The 20,696-nt window shown below is 47.4% G+C and overlaps 1 protein-coding gene across 1 annotated transcript in view; it reads left to right on the forward strand.

Moving 5' to 3' along the window:
* The window catches only part of PDE8B (phosphodiesterase 8B), a 293,772-nt gene that overhangs the window by 17,286 nt on the left and 255,790 nt on the right, over nucleotides 1-20,696 (forward strand). The gene's annotated exons all lie outside the window — the stretch shown is intronic.

The raw sequence follows: 20,696 nt of genomic DNA on the forward strand, positions 1-20,696 counted from the left end.
TGCGTCTGCCAAAAATGACATTCAGAGCGGAGAACCGAGGAGAAATGCTCGTCTCCCGGCTCTCAAGTCAACTTGTGGGACCAAATGCACCGACGTGGTGTGTGCAGTAGCCTTTATCTAAAACCCTCTTCTGCTGCTGCTTCCCCCATCTCATGCTTCAGACCCCTGCCCCATCCCCAGGCCTGCATATATGCCTTCCTCAGGACTGAGCTGGAGCTTCCAGAATCGCCCCAAGCACAATGGATTGGCTGTGAGAGTGGGACTTGGGGATGGGGGCAGGCACTTCTGTCTCTGTAGTAGGGGGAAGACAAAGCAAGATGATGGGAGAGTGTCAGAACTTATCCCAGCGGAGTGGCTTTGGGAAGGCTCAGGAGAGCTTCAGGGACACCCTGCCGACCTCTCCCCACATCCATGCTGTTGGGTACCAGCTCTCCTAGCTGACTGCTGGTCTGGCTCCTGAGCCCCAGGGAGGGCAGATAGTGGGATGCCCATGAACTGGTGTGATGGAAGAAGAGGCAATAAATACAGCCCTGATTCGTACTCTTTACCAAATCCTCTGGTATAAGTATTCCTACCCACCGTGACTGAGTTCAAGCTACCAGTGTGACGATATAGGATACAGAGTTGGGAAAAGATGTACAATTACCCACCAGATGTAGTATTCGTACATAGAGACTCATTAGACATAAATAACTTCAAGCGCATAGATGAGTGTGAATATCATGAAGTAACTAGGAAATGGTGAGATTTAAGTATCGATTGCCATTATTTTGGGCTTCCCTGGTTGCTCGATTAGTAAAGAATCTGCCTGCAATGTGGGAGACCTGGGTTCGATCCCTAAGTTGGGAAGATCCCCTGGAGAAGGAAATGGCTACCTACTCCAGTATTCTTGCCTGGAAAATCCCATGGACAGAGGAGCTTGGTGAGCTACAGGCCATGGGGTTGCAAAGAGTTGGACACGGCTGAGTGACCTAACACAACACTACCCTTATTCTTAATATATTTTATTTAATTGTATGCCTACGTAATAGAACTTTTAATAATGACTGTTTAACAACTATCTGGCAAAAATTCCTGAAATTTTGACACTGGGTTCTTATAAGCCAGGACAAGCTAGGTCCAAAGGAGGAGAACAAAATGCTGAGTGTTAGTGGAACATCCAACCTCTTTGCATAGCACAAGGCTCCTGCCTTCTACTCCATCCCCTTCTCTGGCAGGGCAAGAGCCCTAGTGTGGGTCTGAAGCCAGCAACTCGCATCCTTAACTATCATAGCAACAAAAAACAAACAAACAAAACCCCCAGCCTTTAACCAGCTGATTTAAAATCTCCTTCTCACCTCAAGGTTAACCCAAGTGAATCTAGCAGAGAGCAGGTGTGGGAGGGAAGGGTTACTGGAAGGTTGAGCTTTGAGATGTAAGGTGGATGAGACCTTGCTGCTACTGCTAAGTCGCTTCAGTCGTGTCCAACTCTGTGCGACCCCACAGACGGCAGCCCACCAGGCTCCCCCATCCCTGGGATTCTCTAGGCAAGAACACTGGAGTGGGTTGCCATTTCCTTTTCCAATGCATGAAAGTGAAAAGTCAAAGTGAAGTCGCTCAGTCGTGTCCGACTCTTAGCGACCCCATGAACTGCAGCCTACCAGGCTCCTCTGTCCATGGGATTTTCCAGGCAAGAATACTGGAGTGGGGTGCCATTGCCTTTTCCAGGATGAGACCTTGGTTGGTGTCAAAACAGGCAAGGACCCTCATGGAAGGTTCTGGAAGCCAGGAGTGGGATTTGGAATGGATACATAGACCGGGGAGAGGAAGCAGGGGGACGATGGGAAGAAGCTGACACCTTGCCTGCACAGTTCTGCCCTAGGCCAGTTCTAGCACACTTTAAAAAACAATTTTATTGATTTAATTAGGCTTCACTAGTTCTTTGTCGTGGCATGCGGGTTCTAGTTCCCTGACCAGGGATCGAACTCTAGCCCCCTGCATTGGGGGCAAGGAGTCTTAGCCACTGGACCACAAGGAAGTCCCCTTGCATGCTTTTTTGAAGAACCACATCCCCTCGTGAGATTCTTATGGTAAAGGAAAAAACCTCCTATGGTCTCAGAATCATACCTTCTAAAAAATAGGTCTCCCAGAATTCAGGCCACAGAGCCATCCTCAGCAGCCATAAGGAGACATAAAATGAGACGCGCCTTAGCCCTGCATCCTACCAAGTCCTGCCCCGCTGAGAGCACGTGGAGAAGAAAATGACCAGCTGCCATTTCAGCCCATTATCAGTCTAATCTACTTCTTCTTGAGTGGAAGCAGAATTAGAAATCTGGATCTAAAAATAACATTGTGATCTGTCCTGGAATCATCACACCTATCTGCAGCCAGGCTGTGAGTGTGTGTGTGCCTGCACGTGTGTGTGCATGCAGGGTGGGGTGAGAGAAAGAACACCACTGTGCATGTATACACAGCAGTGATCTTCTTTCCTGTTTTATGATTGCTTCCTGCCCACCCTGGGCTTCCCTGATGGCTCAGTTGGTAAAGAATCTGTCTGCAATGCAGGAAACCCGGGTTAGATTCCTGGGTCTGGAAGATTTGCTGGAACAGGGATGGGCTACCCATTCCAGTATTCTTGGGCTTCTCTTGTGGCTCAGCTGGTAAATAATTCACCTGCAATGCAGAAGACCTGGGTTTGATCCCTGGGTTGGGAAGATCCCCCCTGGAGAAGGGAAAGGCTACCCATTCTAGTATTCTGGCCTGGAGAATTCCATGGGCTGTATAGTCCATGGGGTCTCAAAGAGTCAGACACAACTGAGCGACTTTCACTTTCACCCTGGAGAGTGGGGCGGAGGGAGGCAGGACCTAGCACCTTCCATGCAGCGCTCACACCCTCTGAGGCAGGCACAGTCGAGCAGCCGGGAACAGGTAGAACTTTTTTTTAACGACCCCCTGCAGTGGAAGTGTGGAGCCCTAACCACTGGACAACCAGGGAATTCCCAGAACTGTGTTAACTTCTCTGTTAGACACCAAGGCCAATCTGTTTGCCCCCCGACTTTGCTGCTGCTAATCACATCCTTCACAGATGAGACCAGAGAGATCCAGAGCTGGGTCCTGCTCCTCTCAGTACACCCAGGGCCAGAAGGGCCCCCAGCACAGAGGAGGATCCACGACTATTGCTGAGTGTGTAGATGTCAGAGAAAAGACTTAAATCTCGGTGTTTGACTCGGAGAAAGTGAATTGGAAGAGTCTCCATGATTATCCTAGATTCACTGATACCCCCTAAGAGTCAAGAGAGAAAACCAGAAAGTGGCAGGCACCAATCCTGGCACCTGTATTAGTAGGTATGGGTTTATTCTTAAGCGTGGCACTACTTGTCACCATTCCTCAGTATGCTTTGAAGTCAGATGCCCTTCGACGACAAAGATGTGTTAGATTGCACACCAGACCACATCTGTTTTTGGCTTTGGGGTACAGGGATGTTGAAAAAGCTCTAATAGAGGAATAGCTAGATTTCAAAGATAGAACTTGGTGGGAAAGAATGTTTCTACTGCAGAATTCTTTACCATGGGGTTCCTTTAGATCATTGCAGTCCATCATATGCTTAAAATATGAATCCATATCCCCAGGCTGAGCTGCACACCACTTTTCAGGGGCACATTTGAGTTAAGGGAGCTACAGAGACCAGCGTCTAATCTATACCAGCCCCGTCCCTGTAGCTCTCCCCGCCTGCCCTCGCCCTTCTCTACTCCGGGAAGAGCAATGTTCCCTCAGTCGATGCCCAGGAAATCTTGTGAAGGGACAGGCTGGCTGCCCCTGAGAAGGGAAATTAGAGAGGAAGAAAATAGACCGGGGGAAGCTGAGGGGATGTGTGGAGGGAATTGTGACATCTGCCAAGAATGCCACCGCATCCCAGGAAACCCCCAGCACAGGAAGTGAAGCTGGCTTTGGGGGACTTCAGTCTCTCGCAGGACCACTCTGGTGCTGTCCCCACAGCATCAGCGCCCCTACCTGTTTACACCAACCAGTTTCCGCCACCCAACCGGGTAAACTGAGCTGCATATTTGATGATGAGGAAGTGGAGTGGAATGTGAGAGTCCTCATTCTTGACGTCAGGCTTGCCTTTCATTTTATTTATACCCGTGACATTGTGACACGGGATCTAATTTTCCATTGTATTTTTTCCCTCCGTTAGGACCCGAGTGATGACAAGTGAATTTGTGTCTGGGCCTGGAAAACAATATTTTCAGTTGATCTGAAGCCAGGGTCCCTACAGGATTAGGTGTTTGCCTCTGTCTGCCCACCTGCCTGCTCCTTCCTTCAACCGGTTGACTGGCCACGGCAAAGGGCAGAAGGGATTGTGCTTCTACAGAGTGCAGACCCCCAAGAAGTCAGAGCTGGAAGCGTCCGGTTGCCCACTCCTCACGGGCGGCGGGCTGTTCCTTCCTGGCACGGACGCTGGAGGGAGGCCAGGGAGCAGTGAGGCTGCACGGCAGCCTTGGCACAGAGCCCCGGCTGCTGTCTGGACATGAATCTGGGCCCTGGCACCAGGAGTGTGGTTCCAGCCCTGTGATCCAGAACTGCCTGTACTGGGACCACTCATGCTCTGGTGGGTCCTGCTTCTTCTGTCCCTTAGGGGCAAGGCAGGGTCAGGAGCAGAGATGGGGTTGGAAGGAATGGCAGGAGAGTTAGGGGTCGTCGGCTGGGGCAAAGGTGAGTTATGGCCCCGTCTGTGTGGTGGCCTTTCGAGGTGTGTCTGGGATGGAGAAGAGAGTGGCTTGTGTGTCCAGGAGGTGAACAGAGCGGGCGACACCCCAACTCCTTGCTTGAGGCTGGGGACCTCAGCCCTGCAAATAGCCTCCTCCCACTCCCTGCCACGGCCTCCATGCAGACAGCGTCTGTACCACGGCCCCTCTTCATGCCCTGAACTGAGAACTCCGCCCAGGTCCCTGCGGACCCGTCACTGTTTCAGTAGGGCCTCCTGTCGCCAGCTTTTCAACAATGTTCCTCAGTCTCTGACCCCAGAGAAATTGCAACTTCCTTGTTCTCAGTTCAGAAGGCGTTTGTTATTCAGGATTCTGATGCAGACGTCTGATAAGAGGGGCCTCAGGCCTTCCGAGCTAGTAAACCAACGGAGTCTGAGAATTGAAAAAGGAGAAGCCCAAGGACAGACACGCCCTGACAGGTGGCAGGGCGCCAGCTCCTGTCACCGACATCTAACAAGATATTTAGAAATGGGTGTCCATATCTTGTTTGTTTTGCTTTTGAAATGAAGGTTTCCGTAATTGGATCTGTGTTTGATTGAATCTCCTGTAGTCTCTATGCTTGACTTGCTGTTGCCGCCTATATATTGGGTTGGTCAAAAAGCTTATTCGGGTTTTTCAAATGAGGTTACAGAAAAACCCTAGTGAACTTTTTGGCCAACCCAATACTTCTGTGTTACTTCTCTCTGTTAATTTAGGTTAAAATGGCACAGAGTAAACTGTTGTCCAGAAATACAGAGTGGGAAGCCGGAGAGAAAACCTCCAAAACTGTGCGGGCGTCTCACCGCGCACTGACCCTCAGGGCAGGAGTTGCTTCCGACGGAAGGGGCTGTCTCGTGTGCAACAGCTCGAGGCCAGGCCTTTAGAATCCCATCCACACCAGCCCACCTGAGACACGGTTCTGAAAGCCTGCATCTGTCAAAACATCTCTCTCAAAGGCTTCCCACGGGTGAGGTATCAAGCGGTTCCTTCTTGGTGCTGCAGTAGACATAGGGGCCGAGGGCGAGGAGGTATGAATGAGACAAGGGCATTTCCACCAGCCAAAAAATTGAAGGAACGCAAGGCTGCAGGAAATATTTTTCCGCAGTTGGTGTGAGTATGGTGGTGAGGAAGGACTAAGTAGACTCCATGAGCTCAGGATATAAGTGGACGAGCCGTAGGTTCCCTACTGGGCGACTAGTGTCACTTAGACATCTCTTTCCCAAGGCTCTTTGGAGGGTTGTTTCGGAGAAGTGCATGAAATTTGCAGTCAGACAGTCCAGGGTTCAAGTACTTCCTTATGAATTCTGTGATGTTGGGCAAGTACTTAGTCTCTAAGTCTCAGTTCCACATCTATAAAAGGGAGCTACAGATGCTGTCACTTAGGATTACTGTGGGGGTTGAATATTCGAAAGACAAGCATGTCCCCAGCATTGATTGCCTTCCCTGCTCGGACTCGTGATGGAAGACCCACAGAGGGTCTGCTTTTTTTTTTCAATTGAAGTATAGTTGATTAACAACGTGTTAGTTTCAGGAGCACAGCAAAGTGATTTAGTTATACATAGGTGTATTCTCTTCAGATGCTTCTCCATTATAGGTTATTACAATATAGTTCCCTGTCCTCATACGGTAGAGCTTTTTTTGTTTATCTGTTTTTTATATAGTAGAGTGTATATGTTAATCCCCAACTCCTAATTCATTCCTCCCCCCTCCCTTTCCCCTTTGGTAACCATAAATTTGTTTTCTTTGTCTGTGAATCTCTTTCTATTTTGTAGATAAGTTCATTTGTATCATATTTTTAGATTCTACATGTAAATGATGTCATGATATTTGTCTTTCTCTGATTTACTTCCCTTAGTACAATAATCTCTAGGTCCATCCAGGCTGCTGTAAATGGCATTATTTCATTCTTGTTTATGGCTGAGTAGTATTCCACTGGGGCTTCCCTGGTAGCTCAGCTGGTAAGAATCTCCCTGCAGTGCAGGAGCACTGGATATCCAGGGGACATCCCCTGGAGAAGAGATAGGGTACCCACTTCAGTATCCTTGGGCCTCCCTTGTGGCTCAGACAGTAAGAATCCACCTGCAATGTGGGGAACCTGGGTTCGATCCCTGGGTTGGGAAGATCCCCTGGAGAAGGGCATGGCAACCCCGTTCTAATGTTCTTGCCTGGGGAATCCACATGGACAGAGGAGCCTGGCGGGCTACAGTCCATGGGGTCACAAAGAGTCAGACACGACTCAGCAACTAAGTACAGCACAGTAGTGTTCCATCACACACACACACACACACACACACACACACACACATATCACATCTTCTTTATCTGTTCATCTGTTGGTGAGCATTTAGGTTGCTTCCATGTCTTAATATTGTAAGCAACTCGTGCTGCTATGAACATGAGGAGTGCATATATCTTTCCTAATTAGAGTTTTCATCTTTTCTGGATTTATGTCCAGGAGTGGAACTTCTGGATCATATGGCAACTCTCTTCAGTTTTTTCAGGAGTATCTGTACTATTTTCCACAGTGGCTGCACATAGGGTCTACTTTTAAGTCTTAGCCAAGCCAGGTAGTTCCACTTCTCTGAGCTTTCTTTGTGTTAGGCTGTGAAGGTTGGGAGTCTCTGTGTGGACAGGACAGATATGACTGTGCTGACTAAGATGTGGGGCAAAGGGGCCAGTGGTTCTCTGCACTCAGGGACACGGTGTGGGGAGGAGAGTTGTCTTCGTGAGTAGGTATTGGAAGAGCAGAGCTGAGGGCCATGGGAACACGTGTGGCTGACCTGATCCTCCCTGTGTTCTCAGGGAGGAACGGGGCTGGGCTGGGGCTGCCTCTGCCAGCGCTCTTCTGTCTTACCTGCCTTGGAAGTTCACGTGAACTTGTTTTTGTCTTGGGGTAGAAGACGGGAGGAGGCAAATATTAAGGGAAGGTATACGGTCCACTGTACACTCTACCCTGAGCCAGAATCCACAGGGCAAGGCCCCCAAGCCCTGTGGTGGCCCCCAGCCAGCCAGCCAGCCACAGTCATCTGAGAGTTGTTCTGGGTGTTCCTGCGTCTCGTGAAGACTCAGGCGGACACGCACAGAGTAACGCTACTGTCAGGAGGGATCTTTCATCAGCCATGGGGAGGAACAAATTTAACAATTATTTTTGTGAGGGCTTTGAAATCCAAGCATCCTACCTACCTAAGCGAGCCACAGTGGAAAGTGAACCTTGGTTCTGTCTCACACGCATCAGGCCTGAAAGAGAAGCAGGAGTTTTTGGGTTACAGAGACACTGAGGCATCTGTGCTGGCTTCAGAGTGGCTCCAAGCAAAAAGCTAGCGAGGTCAGGATCCATTGAGAATCTGAAAATCTCACATGGTTAAAAATGTTGCTGTCTTCCCAAGCTACTGATGAATGGTTGCCTAAATCTCCTGATCCCCCCAAGCCACACACACACCTGTATGTCCATGTGGCTCCTCCGCAGTGGAAAGAAAAGAGAGGCTGAGACATAGGGGGCCATGGGCGGTCTTCATGCTGGATGGTGAGTAAATGAAGCTGTGTGCTGAGTCATGTCTGACTCTCTGAGACCCCATGGACTGTAGTCCAGCAGTCTCCTCTGTCCATGGGATTCTCCAGGCAAGAATACTGGAGTGGGTTGCCATTTCCTTCTCCAGGGGATATTCCCTATCCAGGGATCAAACCTGCATCTCTTCTCTCTCCTGCTTTAGCAGGCAGGTTCTTTACCACTAGAGCCACCTGGGAACCCCGAAGTGTTAGTTGCTTCGTCATGCCTGACTCTGTAACCCCATCCGCCAGGCTCCTCTGTCCATGGGATTCTCCAGGCAAGAATACTGGAGTGGGTTGCCATGCCCTCCTCCAGGGGATCTTCCCAACCCAGGGATCGAATGATTGTCTCTTTCGTCTCCTGTGTTGGCAGGCAGATTCTTTACCACTAGCGATACCTGGGGGGCCCCAAAATGAAGCTGGGCTGTCGTTTATGCTGTGTCGTTCATGGCTGGAGGCAAAAGTTCACACATGGGCTCAGGAAGGGGTGTGGAGTCTCACAGGCAGGTTGGCTCATGATCCGGTTATGGTTAGAAAAACACTGACACAAGTAAGCGTTGCTCAAGTCCCTACTCTGTGGCAAGCACTATGTGAAGCTGTGGGCTGAACACGGTCTCTGTCTTCACAGAACTCAGAGTCTGCTGAGGAAGATAGATTTTAAGCAAAGAAACACACTAACAGGGAAACTTCCCTGGTGGCCCAGTGGTGGAGACTTTGCCTTCCAATGCAGGGGGTGTGGGTTCAATCCCTGGTCAGGGAACTTAAGATCCCATATGCCTCAGGGTGTGGCCAAAAATTAAAAAAAAAAAAAAAAAGAAAGAAAGAAACACACTAACAGTTATATGATCTGCCGATTGAGATAAATGAATCTCTATCATGAGAGAGAATAGCAGTGGGGGTGTAGCATAGACTGGGGAGCCGGGGTCAAGGAAGGTCTCTCTGAGGAAGTGACGGCTAAGATAAAACCTAGAACAGTGCTCCTCAAATTTCAGCATACATCAGAATCACCTGGAGAGGTTGTTACAAAACAGGTTTCTGGGTCCCACCTCCACAGTTTCTGATTCAGTAGGTCTGAGGTGAGTCCCAAGAATTTGCGTTTCTTAGTAAGTCTCTGCAAATGGTGACTGCAGCCATGAAATTAAAAGACGCTTGCTCCTTGGAAGAAAAACTGTGACCAACCTAGACAGCATGTTAAAAAGCAGAGACATCACTTTGCCAACAAAGGTCTATATAGTCAGAGCTGTGGTTTTTCCAGTAGTCATGTACAGATGTGAGGGTTGGACCATAAAGAAGGCTGAGTGCCAAAGAACTGATGCTTTTGAACTGTGGTGCTGGAGAAGACTCTTGAGAGTCCCTTGGACTGCAAAAATCAAACCAGTCCATCCTAAAGGAAATCAACCCTGAGTATTCATTGGAAGGACTGATGCTGAAGCTGAAACTCCAGCACTTTGGCCACCTGATGCAAAGAGGTGATGCATTGGAAAAGACCCTGATCCTGGGAAACATTGAGGGCAGGAGGAGAAGGGGAGCGACAGAGGATGAAACGATTGGATCGCATCACTGACTCAATGGACATGAGTTTGAGCAAACTCCAGGAGACAGTGAAGGACAGGGAAGCCTGGAGTGCTGCAGTTCATGAGTTCTCAGAGTCAAACACAACTTAGCGGCTGATTAACAGCAGCAACAGCAAGTTCGTAGGTGGTGCTGAGACTCCTGGTTTGGAGACCAAGCTCTGAGAATCCCTGGCCTAGAGGATCTGTGGGAATTAGCCAGGAGAAGAGTGGAGGTGTGAACCAGTGAGCAGAGAAGGAAGAGCGTGTGCCAACACTCTGATGTGGGAAAGACCTGGGGGCTTCAGGTAATGGGAAGGTCAGTGTCCTCAAGGCAGTGGTTTGGGGTGATGTTGGAGATGAACCTGACCCTTATCCCCATCCTGAAATTTACTCCAGCAGAGACATCGCCAGTGGTAGCATGTCTAAAAACAATGATTCCATTGACCCTTGGTGATGCCCTGCTGCCCCATGGGGCCGGTGGAGTGGTGCTGGTCCTGAGATATTGTGAAATTAACATGCCAAGGGCTGAGCACAGATCAGATGCTCAGTTCATTCTAGTTTTCTTTGCTCCCTCCTTTCCCTGGCTTGAAACATGACCCTGTCTCAAGGGGTTTCTATTTTAGCTAGAGGAACACGATGCTGAATTGCTGCTTTCCTGGAGCTGCAAGCAAAAAGAGTTCATGTGGCAGGAGCCCATGTTACCCCAGCTGGGATCCGGGTCAGTAGCTGACTATATAGATAAGGAATCTGGATACCACTTCCAAAGGGCAGGTATATGTGTGTGTTTTCCTACCTCTCATGCAATTTATAAATATCAGAGGACTTGAAGCCAAGGAAAGCCTGGGTTAGATTTTTTGAAGCCAAAGTTAGCCTTAGGCCGGTTCAATTCTGAGTACATTTATTGGGTCCTCACTCTATGCCAGGTGCCACGCTAGGGGTTGGGAAGACAGAGGTAGGTGATGATGGCGAGACAAGGACACATGAATAACAGAGCAGTGGGATAAAAGCCATAACAAAGGTCTGTGCGGACGGCAATAAAAACTCAGGAGAGAGAGCAGTTCTGCCTAGGGGAGACGGAAGTCACAGACAGGAAGTGACATCAGGGACAAGCCTGGAAAGGAAACACTGAGGGAATAAGCAGAACTGAAGGATAAATGAACAAATACTGAAGAACTTTTTTGTTATTGTTTTAAGTTCTGATCTATGTCATCATTGTGAGCTTCTAAGATACATGACCACATGGTGTTGAGTTTGATTTAAAATATTGCATAAACCCGTTATATATAGCAACACATATGGAAACAATCTGAAAATATTTCTCCTCAAATTTAGTGCCATTTGTTTTTGTGAATTTGCTATTTCAGGCTGAAAATGTGAAATATGGTTTGGTCTTCTGAGACTCAGAAGCAATTATATCACCATTCCAAGTGAAAATAATTTTGGTGGTTAATTCATACTTTTATTTAGTCAGTCAACAAGCACCTAGTTAGAAATGTCCAAAAAATGGGGGGGACAACAGATATATAGGACATTGTCCCACCCTCAGGACTCTAGAAGTGGTAGGAGTGAGAAAACGCCTGGACACAAATAATTTTAACACACGTGAGTGGTAAGTGGTATGAATGAGCACAAACAAAATACTCCACATATCTGGAGGGAAAAAGTTATTTTCTTGACCATTTATGGAGAAGCCATATGCACTAGACATTGGAGGGTGGGAAGAGATTAGACATACAGAATTAAGGCGGGGGTGGTGGGGAAGGCATTCCAGGCAGAGCAGGTTTGTGAACGAAAGGAGGGGGTGGTCAATTGTCCTGTTTGGGGTGTGACCTGGGGAAAGAGATAGAACTGGTAGATATCAGCCTCACATCCAAAGTTTGAACTTGATTCCACCAGCGGTGACTTCTTGGAATTTGAAATGCCAAGCATTCGTCACTTGATTCCTTGTGCCCGTTTTTAGTTGGCATCTCAGGCCTGACCTTTGTCTTGGCATGTGTACATACATGCTCAGTCTGTCCGACTCTTTGTGACCCCATGAACTGTAGCCCGCCAGACTCCTTTCTCCATGGAATTTTCCAGGCAAGAAATACTGAAGTGGGTTGCCATTTCCTACTCCAGGAGATCTTCCTGACCTAGGGATTGAACCTGCGTCCCCTGCATCAGTGGGCAAATTCTTTACCACTGCGTCACCTTTGTCTAACCCATAGGATATGTTTTAAAAAATCAGCCTGTGTAGGCTGATGGTAGTAAAAATCACAGGGTGGCTGCAAATAGCTGTGAAGGTCCCAGATTGAGAGTAGACCCTTTTCTTTAGGAATCTATGACTTCACTCCAGGAGGCTGAAAGAAATGGGCTTTGTATTGGAGTTCCTTCAGGAAACAGATGAAGACTTGTCCTAAACAGGTGTGGGTGGTGGGCAAACTTAAGGGGACCCAATAAACAATGACACAGTTTCCATGGGCTAACAAGATCTGAGAAGCCGTTACCACCAGGGGCCAATGGTAGCATGCCACTGGGAAGATGGGAACAGGCTCGGAGATGCAGCAGATGCTGGGACTGAGAGAGCTTTGTGCTACCATGGAGACACATGACTCCTGCCCTGCTCCCATCCTATGCTGGTGCCTCCATTGCTGAACCCAGCTGACAGCCAGAGACCAAGGGGCCCGTGATGTATTCCCTACAGGTCAGCCTCCCCTGGCACAGGGTTGGGGAGGAGAGACGGAGAGTCCATCTGGAGGGGCAAACAAAGGCTATCCAACACAAACCTTTTTAGCTTTTTAATATTTTTAGCTTTGATAATATGGTGGCAGAACAACCCAAACTAGTGTAGTCTTTATTTAACAAATGTATTCTAAGCCCCCCTGTTGTTCTCAGGAATGTATAAAATTAAGAAACCCAGAAGATAGATCGGATAGTTAGGTGAACGGTGGTTGGCGAAGGAGGCTTTGGCTGGGACAGGTCCCTAAATAGTCACTCAGCCAGATTGTGAAGTTGATGGACGCAGGGTCTGGGCTGGGTTTCTTGATCGTTGAGTCCTCCATACCTAGCATTGTGCCTGGAGCTTCGTAGACCCCAATAACCATTTATCTGAATAACGTGATGGATGAAACGTCAAGAATACCCAGCAACATAAATGTGGGTCTGGGGTCTTAGGAGAATCCAGAGTTAGGGTCAGGACCTAACATTTTCAGACCCAGAAGAAGCAGGTGATGATGGTGTTTGTTTTCCTGCTTCTAGTACTTTTTAGGTCAAAGCACCTCCCAGGGAACAAAGGCCATTTGATGGTGTTTGAAAGAAAAAGGATAGTCTTTCAATCTTCTCCGGCAGCTTAAAAGGACAACATTATAACTCCTGTATCCCAACCTCAGTTCATTCTTTCGTTTATTCACTCAGTGAACATGAATCAAGTGCTCGTTTTTTTGTCTGGGAATACAAAATTAAGACAGATCCAGTCTTAGCTCTCAAGGAACTTAGTCTGGTAGAAGCTGCAGACGTGACGCAGGAAACAGCAGTGTTGATGTCAGCTACAGAGAAGGCAGGCCGCTGTGGAAGCCACGGGTGGCAGCCTACATGGGCTGGAGGTCTCCCAGGAGGCAGGTTGAGTCCTGAAGGATTGTCCCACCTGTTTACTTTATTGCTGGCATCTACCCATGCCTTCTCCCCCAACCACCCAATAAGGAAATTAGAAAGTAAGTTCCAGTAAGTAGATAAGTAAGCAAAAGTCTTGAAACCGACATTACTGGCTAAGGTAACACTTGGTCTCAGATGCATTCACACCAAACTGCCATCTGCCAACCAGTAAACTCAAGTGGAGAGTTCATTCCTTCTTCCTCCCCGAGGTCAGGAGGGCGCAAAGTAGGTATCTGGATTGGAGAGAGTAGAGAACAGGTACAGGAAGGGAGGCTGAGGGCTGTCTAGACAAACCTTATTGACTGCAGGATTTTTTTGGAGGATCAGTATTCTACCTTTAACTCTTTGCAAACAAATGGAACATATGTGAGGAGGTTCGTTTGTTTATCCATGTTCATTTGTTTGTTTTTTTCTTTTTTTCCTTAGCCTCTAGCAGCTAAGCTGGCATCCCCCAAGCTGGCATCTACCCATGCTGGAGGTCTCCCAGGAGGCAGGTTGAGTCCTGAAGGATTGTCCCACCTGTTTATATACTTTATTGCTGGCATCTACCCATGCCTTCTCCCCCAACCACCCAATAAGGAAATTAGAAAGTAAGTTCCAGTAAGTAGATAAGTAAGCAAAAGTCTTGAAACCGACATTACTGGCTAAGGTAACACTTGGCCTCAGATGCATTCACACCAAACTGCCATCTGCCAACCAGTAAACTCAAGTGGAGAGTTCATTCCTTCTTCCTCCCCGAGGTCAGGAGGGCGCAAAGTAGGTATCTGGATTGGAGAGAGTAGAGAACAGGTACAGGAAGGGAGGCTGAGGGCTGTCTAGACAAACCTTATTGACTGCAGGATTTTTTTGGAGGATCAGTATTCTACCTTTAACTCTTTGCAAACAAATGGAACATATGTGAGGAGGTTCGTTTGTTTATCCATGTTCATTTGTTTGTTTTTTTCTTTTTTTCCTTAGCCTCTAGCAGCTGAACATAGGGTCCAAGGTCTCAGAAATGTTCTTATGGACCTGCCCAATGTGTGTTAATACAAATCTCCCTGATTTGTGAAGGTGGCTGACTGGTTTTAAAACATGGGTGATTTTGTTACAAGTGCACTTCATTCCCAGAGGTTTTGTTAATCAGTACATTCTTGCCTTTCACTTGAATATGATGACTAGTGATGGGAGGAAAAATATAAGTTGGGGACGAGAAGCAGAGAGGGAAACAAGAGATAGAGTGGTCAAAATCTAAGGCGCAGATGCTTCTTGCTTTATCTATATTGCCTTTATTTTTAAAGCCTGCTATAGTTGTGAGAATTTGATTAAATTGCATTTTAATTCTTAGATAAATTTGGAAAATAGAATTTTTTTTTGTTTTTGTTTTTTAAATTTACTCCTACTTCCTCCACTTAATTTTTTAAAGGCAGATAAAACATCCAACCCCGAAAAGCTTTGTTGTGTGTGTAGAACTGTATTTCACTTTCTAGAAGAACGCTAGTTCTGTTAGGGAGTAACTCTCTTCACCTGCACACTTCCGGGTTTTTGTCAGCCTTAGCCTGGAAGATGTTGGTCTGGGACCCACATCTGGCCGGAGGGCAGGTACCTTACTTTCTGACCATCCACTCAAGTCTCTGCGTCCAGCCCTCTCTCTGTTCACCGCTTGAAAACCTTCAAGGCTAGATCCGCAGCTCTCCTGCTCAGAGCCTCCTCTCTCATCTTTATGTTGAGGATACCTGAATTTTTGGCTCCAGTCCAAACACTTCCTGTCACTGCAGACCTGTTTCCTCTTACCTGGTAGATGTCTTTCCTGTGTTCCACAGGCACCTCTGACCCCCGACTCAGACCCGCTCACCAGGGTTCCTGCTTTTGCCCAACCAGTGCCTGTCTTAGTGGGTCATACCAGCATCCGAGAGCCGCCCGCTCAGAGCCCATTGGCTTCCAAGTCCTATTGTGTCCTTGGGTTTCTTTCTTATTCTCCCCCTCCTCGCCATTCCTGATGCCAGTGTTCTGCTTCAGGCTCTCCTCCACTCTTCTGGATTATTCTTAGTTGTTTCTCTGGCTCTGTTAGCCTTCTGCAACCTGTGCTTGCTTCCACCCCAAATTTATCTTTATAATGTACCAATCTGCACGTCTAGTCCTTCTGTAAAATCTTTCAGAAGTGCTCCATAAAGCTCTTCATGTCAGTGGACAAGTTGGTTAAAATAGTTTCCTTCTCTTTGCTGGGTTTTCCTCCTATCAGCCAGCCCGGCCCCTTCGCTGGCACCCTCTGTGGAACCTCACTGAGTTGGCAGGTGTGGCCTGTGGTTCTGCGCCCTTTCTGATGATTGGCCCCAGGGCTAACAGTAGCAGCTGTCACAGATGACTCCCAAACGTGTGAGTCCAGCCCTGACCTTTCTCCTGAGCTCCAGACTCAGAGATCCAGCAGCTTGCTTCACATCTTCACTTGGATCTCTTGTGGAGACTGGAGCTGGACAGGGTCAAACCAGGGCTCTTGGCTTCCACCCATTCTTTTCCTGCTGCTGCCTCACCCTTGCCCATCTGAGTAAATGGGTCCACTGTCCACCTGACTGTTCAGGCCCCAAACCTAGGGGGTGTCGCTGTCTCTTCTCTCTCCTCGCTCCACTCCCCACAGGCACTCCGTCTCGAGTCCCGTTGGTCTCACCCTCAAGACCCTACAGCCCCAACCTGGCTGTCTCTGCTGTCTCTGCTGCTTTCTCCTCCATCATCACCACGTCTCAACTGGATTGCTCCAGCAGCCTCCTGCTGCCCTGTGAATGCCTAGAATGGATTCTCTACACAGTGGCCAGAGGACCTTTTAAAAAGGCAAATTGTATCACGTTTCTTCTCTGCTTAACACCGTCGCCAGGCTTCTTGTTGCGCCTGGCCATACCCACAACGGCCTCCTGTCTCTTCCTGGAATTTACCAAGCTTGTGAGGCCTTCAGGATTCTACATTTGCTCTTCTCCTCCTTGGGATCCTCTTCCCTCAGATCTTCTCTTTCCCAGCTCCTTGAGGTAATCTATGTGTCAGTTCAAACATCCCTTCCCACGGAAGCCATCTCTGACCTCCCAGAGTCACATTTATCCATCTCTTTCTATTGCAGTAATTTTTTTTATTATCTTCAGCTCATGTTAAAATGATCTCTTTCTTTTATTTTTTCATGGTAATTGTCTTTTCCTCCACTAGGACATAAGCAGTATGGATTCACCTTGTTTTCAATCTGTTTTATACATCCTTTTTGTTCAGTCGCTCAGTCGTGTCCGACTCTTTGCAACCCCATGGACTGCAGCACGCCAGCCTTCCTTGTCCTTCACTGTCTCCTGGAGTTTGTTCAAACTCATGTCCATTGAGTCAATGATGCCATCTAAGCATTTCATCCTCTGTTGCCCCCTTTTCCTCCTGCTCTCAATCTTTCCCAGCATCAGCATCTTTTCCAGTGAGTTGCCTCTTTGCATCAGGTGGCCAAAGTATTGGAGTTTCAGATTCAGCATCAGTCCTTCCAATAAATGTCCAGGCTTGATTTCCTTTAGGATTGATTTGTTTGATCTCCTTGCAGTCCAGGAAACTCTCAAGAGTCTTCTCTAGCACCACAGTTCGAAAGCATCAATGCTGGGTGTAAGAATCAGTGACAATTGGAGGAGGGGCTTGGTCTCAAATATACTTGAAGGAATATGTGGCAGCCACTTGGCACAGTGGCTTCTCTTCAGATTCAAGTGCAACTTTATGCTTATGGCCTCCTGCTGATAAGTAATGATGATGATTCTGCTGATAATGCTCAGCTTTCTAGTTTCATGTTTAATCTTTGCAAATCTTTAACTCTAGGCCATAGAGCTAATGCCTGTCCATGTGACAATACAGGTTTGCTCAAAACTTTCTATTCCTCTCTGTCTCTGACTTGAGCCCTTCTGACAACAGGGATCCAGGCTGCAGAAGGTCTGGTCTGCAATTATGTAGGAGATGGGTTGTGTTTTCTTCGGGGAGCTTTGCTAGATTCAGGCTGAGATTTCCATATGATTAGGGAAGACTGAATCTACTCACATATTTAGAGTAAGGGAGGCCGCAGGTGATGCCCAGTGACCTCTCAGAGTCTGTTTCTCTGTTGTCAGAAGGTCAGTCATGTTACTGTTTGTGTATTCCTTTGGTTCAGGATCGGGGTGGTGGTAATGCGATAATGGTATACCAACTGGCTGGAAGAATTACAACAGGAGTTTAATGCACACATTGCCATAGAAGGTAAACCACGGACTTAGTTTCTCCAGAAACTGTCAAATGCAAGCAGCACTCGAAAGTACTAGTCTTTCATACTCGAGCAATCGCATAAATACCATCAACATCTTCAGTCTTCAGAGAATGGCCAGTGATATGTTCAGAGAAGCCGAAAAGGTGTGTCTCGTTTGTTTTAACCTTATCAGTGGAATCAAAGTCTTGTTATTAATCTATAACTGCTGCTCTTCCACTCATGCACGGTCAGACTTCCATTTATCCCCTATAGGAAAACAGCTCTTTACTCTCCCAGTGTATTTTTCTGCCTGTTGGGTTATAGACCTGAAACAGATTCCATCACAAGTCTAGGGCCACCAAAAGCCAACAGCCAACAACCAACCAGAAGCTGTTGTGCTCTCTCCCATATTCGAAACAGCTAGACGCATCGAGCCATGGGCAAAGCTGTGGAATGGGTGCCATTGGATTTGCTGCCCATTTCCTTTTACCCCATAAATGGATATTCTTCCTAAGTAAGCATTGTGTTAAGTTGCTGTTCAGAATAGAAGGGAGTGTCAGATCCACAGTCTTATGAAGGCTTTAAAGGCACAAAGAGTTGCCACAGGTAGAAATATTTACAGTTTTCAACTTTAGGATAGAGCAATGCTGGACCAATTAGAGAAAAGAAAAAAAAAGAAAAAACCACTTAGAGGAAATGACAAGCTGTGTAAAATCTGGGTGGAGGAGACATTATGGGCATGAGCAGTGGGTAGGCTGGACTCTGACCGCTGTGAGTTAAATCACCCCACGTTGGCTCTCACTACTCACCTAGCTCAGGAGAGGCAGGCAGTGTATCACTCCTGGCAGCAGGGGTGCCAGGGGAGGGACAGGCCATGACCCCACAGGTGGCTGGTTGGAACACAGAGGGAGGGAAGCCGCATGGCTACGGTTTGAATTGGGAGAGGCGTTACTGGCATTAACCACGGGGACTCAGATTCGGTGGGGAGATGGATGCTTCCTGGTTCAGAAACATTTTTCTTGTGGAATGTGGGCGGGACTCTCATGGAGATGTCCAGCAGGCAACGGGAAGTGTGAGAACAGCACCTTCTTATGCTGTGATACACCTCTCAGCCACTCCTCCGCTATGCTTTGGGGTTCTCTTCCCTTCTTTCCCTTCTTCCTTTCCTTCCCTTCGCTTTAGTTCCCTGTCCCTCTTCTCCCTCCCTTCCTTCTTTCTTTCCTTTCTCTCCCTCTCTCTGTAAAAATCACACATCGCTCCATAATACCCTTCAAGGTATATAACAGGGTTAAGTGTTAGCCTCAATTTTGCTGTATTGTAGCTGGGATGGGATAGAAAACTTTTAAGACGCTAAACTTTTGAGAAAACTTTTTAGACACTAGGTGTCTAAAGATACCGAAAAGCTCACGAATACGTGCGGACCCTCAATGCTGGCTGATCGTTTTGAGACACCATCTGTTTTTACGCAGTATCTGGGAACAACAGATGACCTGCTGGTTGGCACAGGGCTGTACCATGTGCTACTGGCCTCCTAGTACTTCTCCAGCGGCTCTTCTGGAAAATCCCCTGCACCTCCAGAAGTGAATGATGTGGCTTTGGTTGTTTTTTCTTTTTAATAGACAACGAGAAAAGAGATTCAGAGGATCTGGTGCCTTTACCTTTCCGCATCTTCTCGTTGTTAGTGTTTTTCCTGTTTTCCTCTTACTTTACTTTCTGAAGATATTTATTTGTTCTTTTTGCTTGGGTTGACCTACCCTGAGTTCTTCAGACTGTCCTTTTACCTGCTGGGTTATTTTTGTCTCAGACTTTCTCAAAGTTGTGTGCTTTACCCATCTCCAAGTCTCAACCTGAACTTGCCCTTTCGCCTTCAGATGCCTTAGCTGTTGTGCTTTTCCCTGTCTTCGTGCTCGGTCGCTAAGTTGTGTCTCTCTCCTTTGCGACCCCACAGACTGCAGCCTGCCAAGCTCCTCTCTCCATGGGATTTTTCAGGCAAGGTCTGGAGTGGGTTGCCATTTCCTCCTCCAGGGTATCTTCCCAACCTGGAGATCAAACCCACATCTCCTGCCTGTGTCTCCCGCATTGCCAAGCGGATTCTTTACCACTTGAGCCACCTGGGAAACCCTTCCTTGTCTATTCAGCCTATGATAGTGAAATGATGATAGATTATGCTGCTGATTTCAGTGACCTTAACTCTTTTACCTAATCTCCTTTGCCTCACATTTCCATCTGTGGACGGAGGAAGTGTATTAGTTTTGCTGTTGTACGTAACACACCACCACAAATTTAGTGGCTTAAACATACACATATATTATCTCACAGTTTCTGTAGGTCAGAAGGTAAGCATGGTTTTATAGGTCCTCTGTGTTAGCTGAAGATACAGTCTTATCTCAAGGCTCAGTGAGGGGAGGGTTCACTTTTGGGCTTTTCTGGTTGTTGGCAGGACTTAGTTCTTTGCAGTTTGTTGGACGAAGGGCCTCAGTTTCTTACTGGCTGTAGGCCAGAGGCCCCCTTGGTTCTTTGCCACATGGGCCTCCTCAACATGGCTATTGCTTTATCAAAACCAGCAAAAGAGAGCATCTCCTATCAAGACAGTACCACAGTCATTGAAAAGACATCCCATCACCTTTGCCATACTTAATGGATAGGAAGCAAGTCACAAGTTCTCTGACATTCAAGGGGTGGGGAGTCCTCAAAGGCATGAACATTAGGAAGTGGGGACAATGAGATCATCTTAGAGTCGGTCTATACAGATAGCAGTGCTCTTGAGGGAAAAGATTTGGAGCTCTTTAAAAAACGACATGAAAGGCTATATTCATACTGCTCTCTTGGCTTATGGTTGGCCTTTATGGATAATGGCTAATGTCCAAGTAATAATACTTCTTTTTGTCTCTCTCCATGTCCTGTGAAATAGGTTTGACTTCTAAAGATGACTTGTTTTCCTTTCCTGCCATTAGAAATTTCATCAGCCTCTCTGGATGAGAAAGTCAGCAGGAAAAGATCACTGTTGTTGATCTTGGTTTTAACTGGACTGACTCAGCCCTGTGG

This window comes from Bos indicus, chromosome 10 (assembly GCF_029378745.1).
Source record: "Bos indicus isolate NIAB-ARS_2022 breed Sahiwal x Tharparkar chromosome 10, NIAB-ARS_B.indTharparkar_mat_pri_1.0, whole genome shotgun sequence".
NCBI lineage: Eukaryota > Metazoa > Chordata > Mammalia > Artiodactyla > Bovidae > Bos > Bos indicus.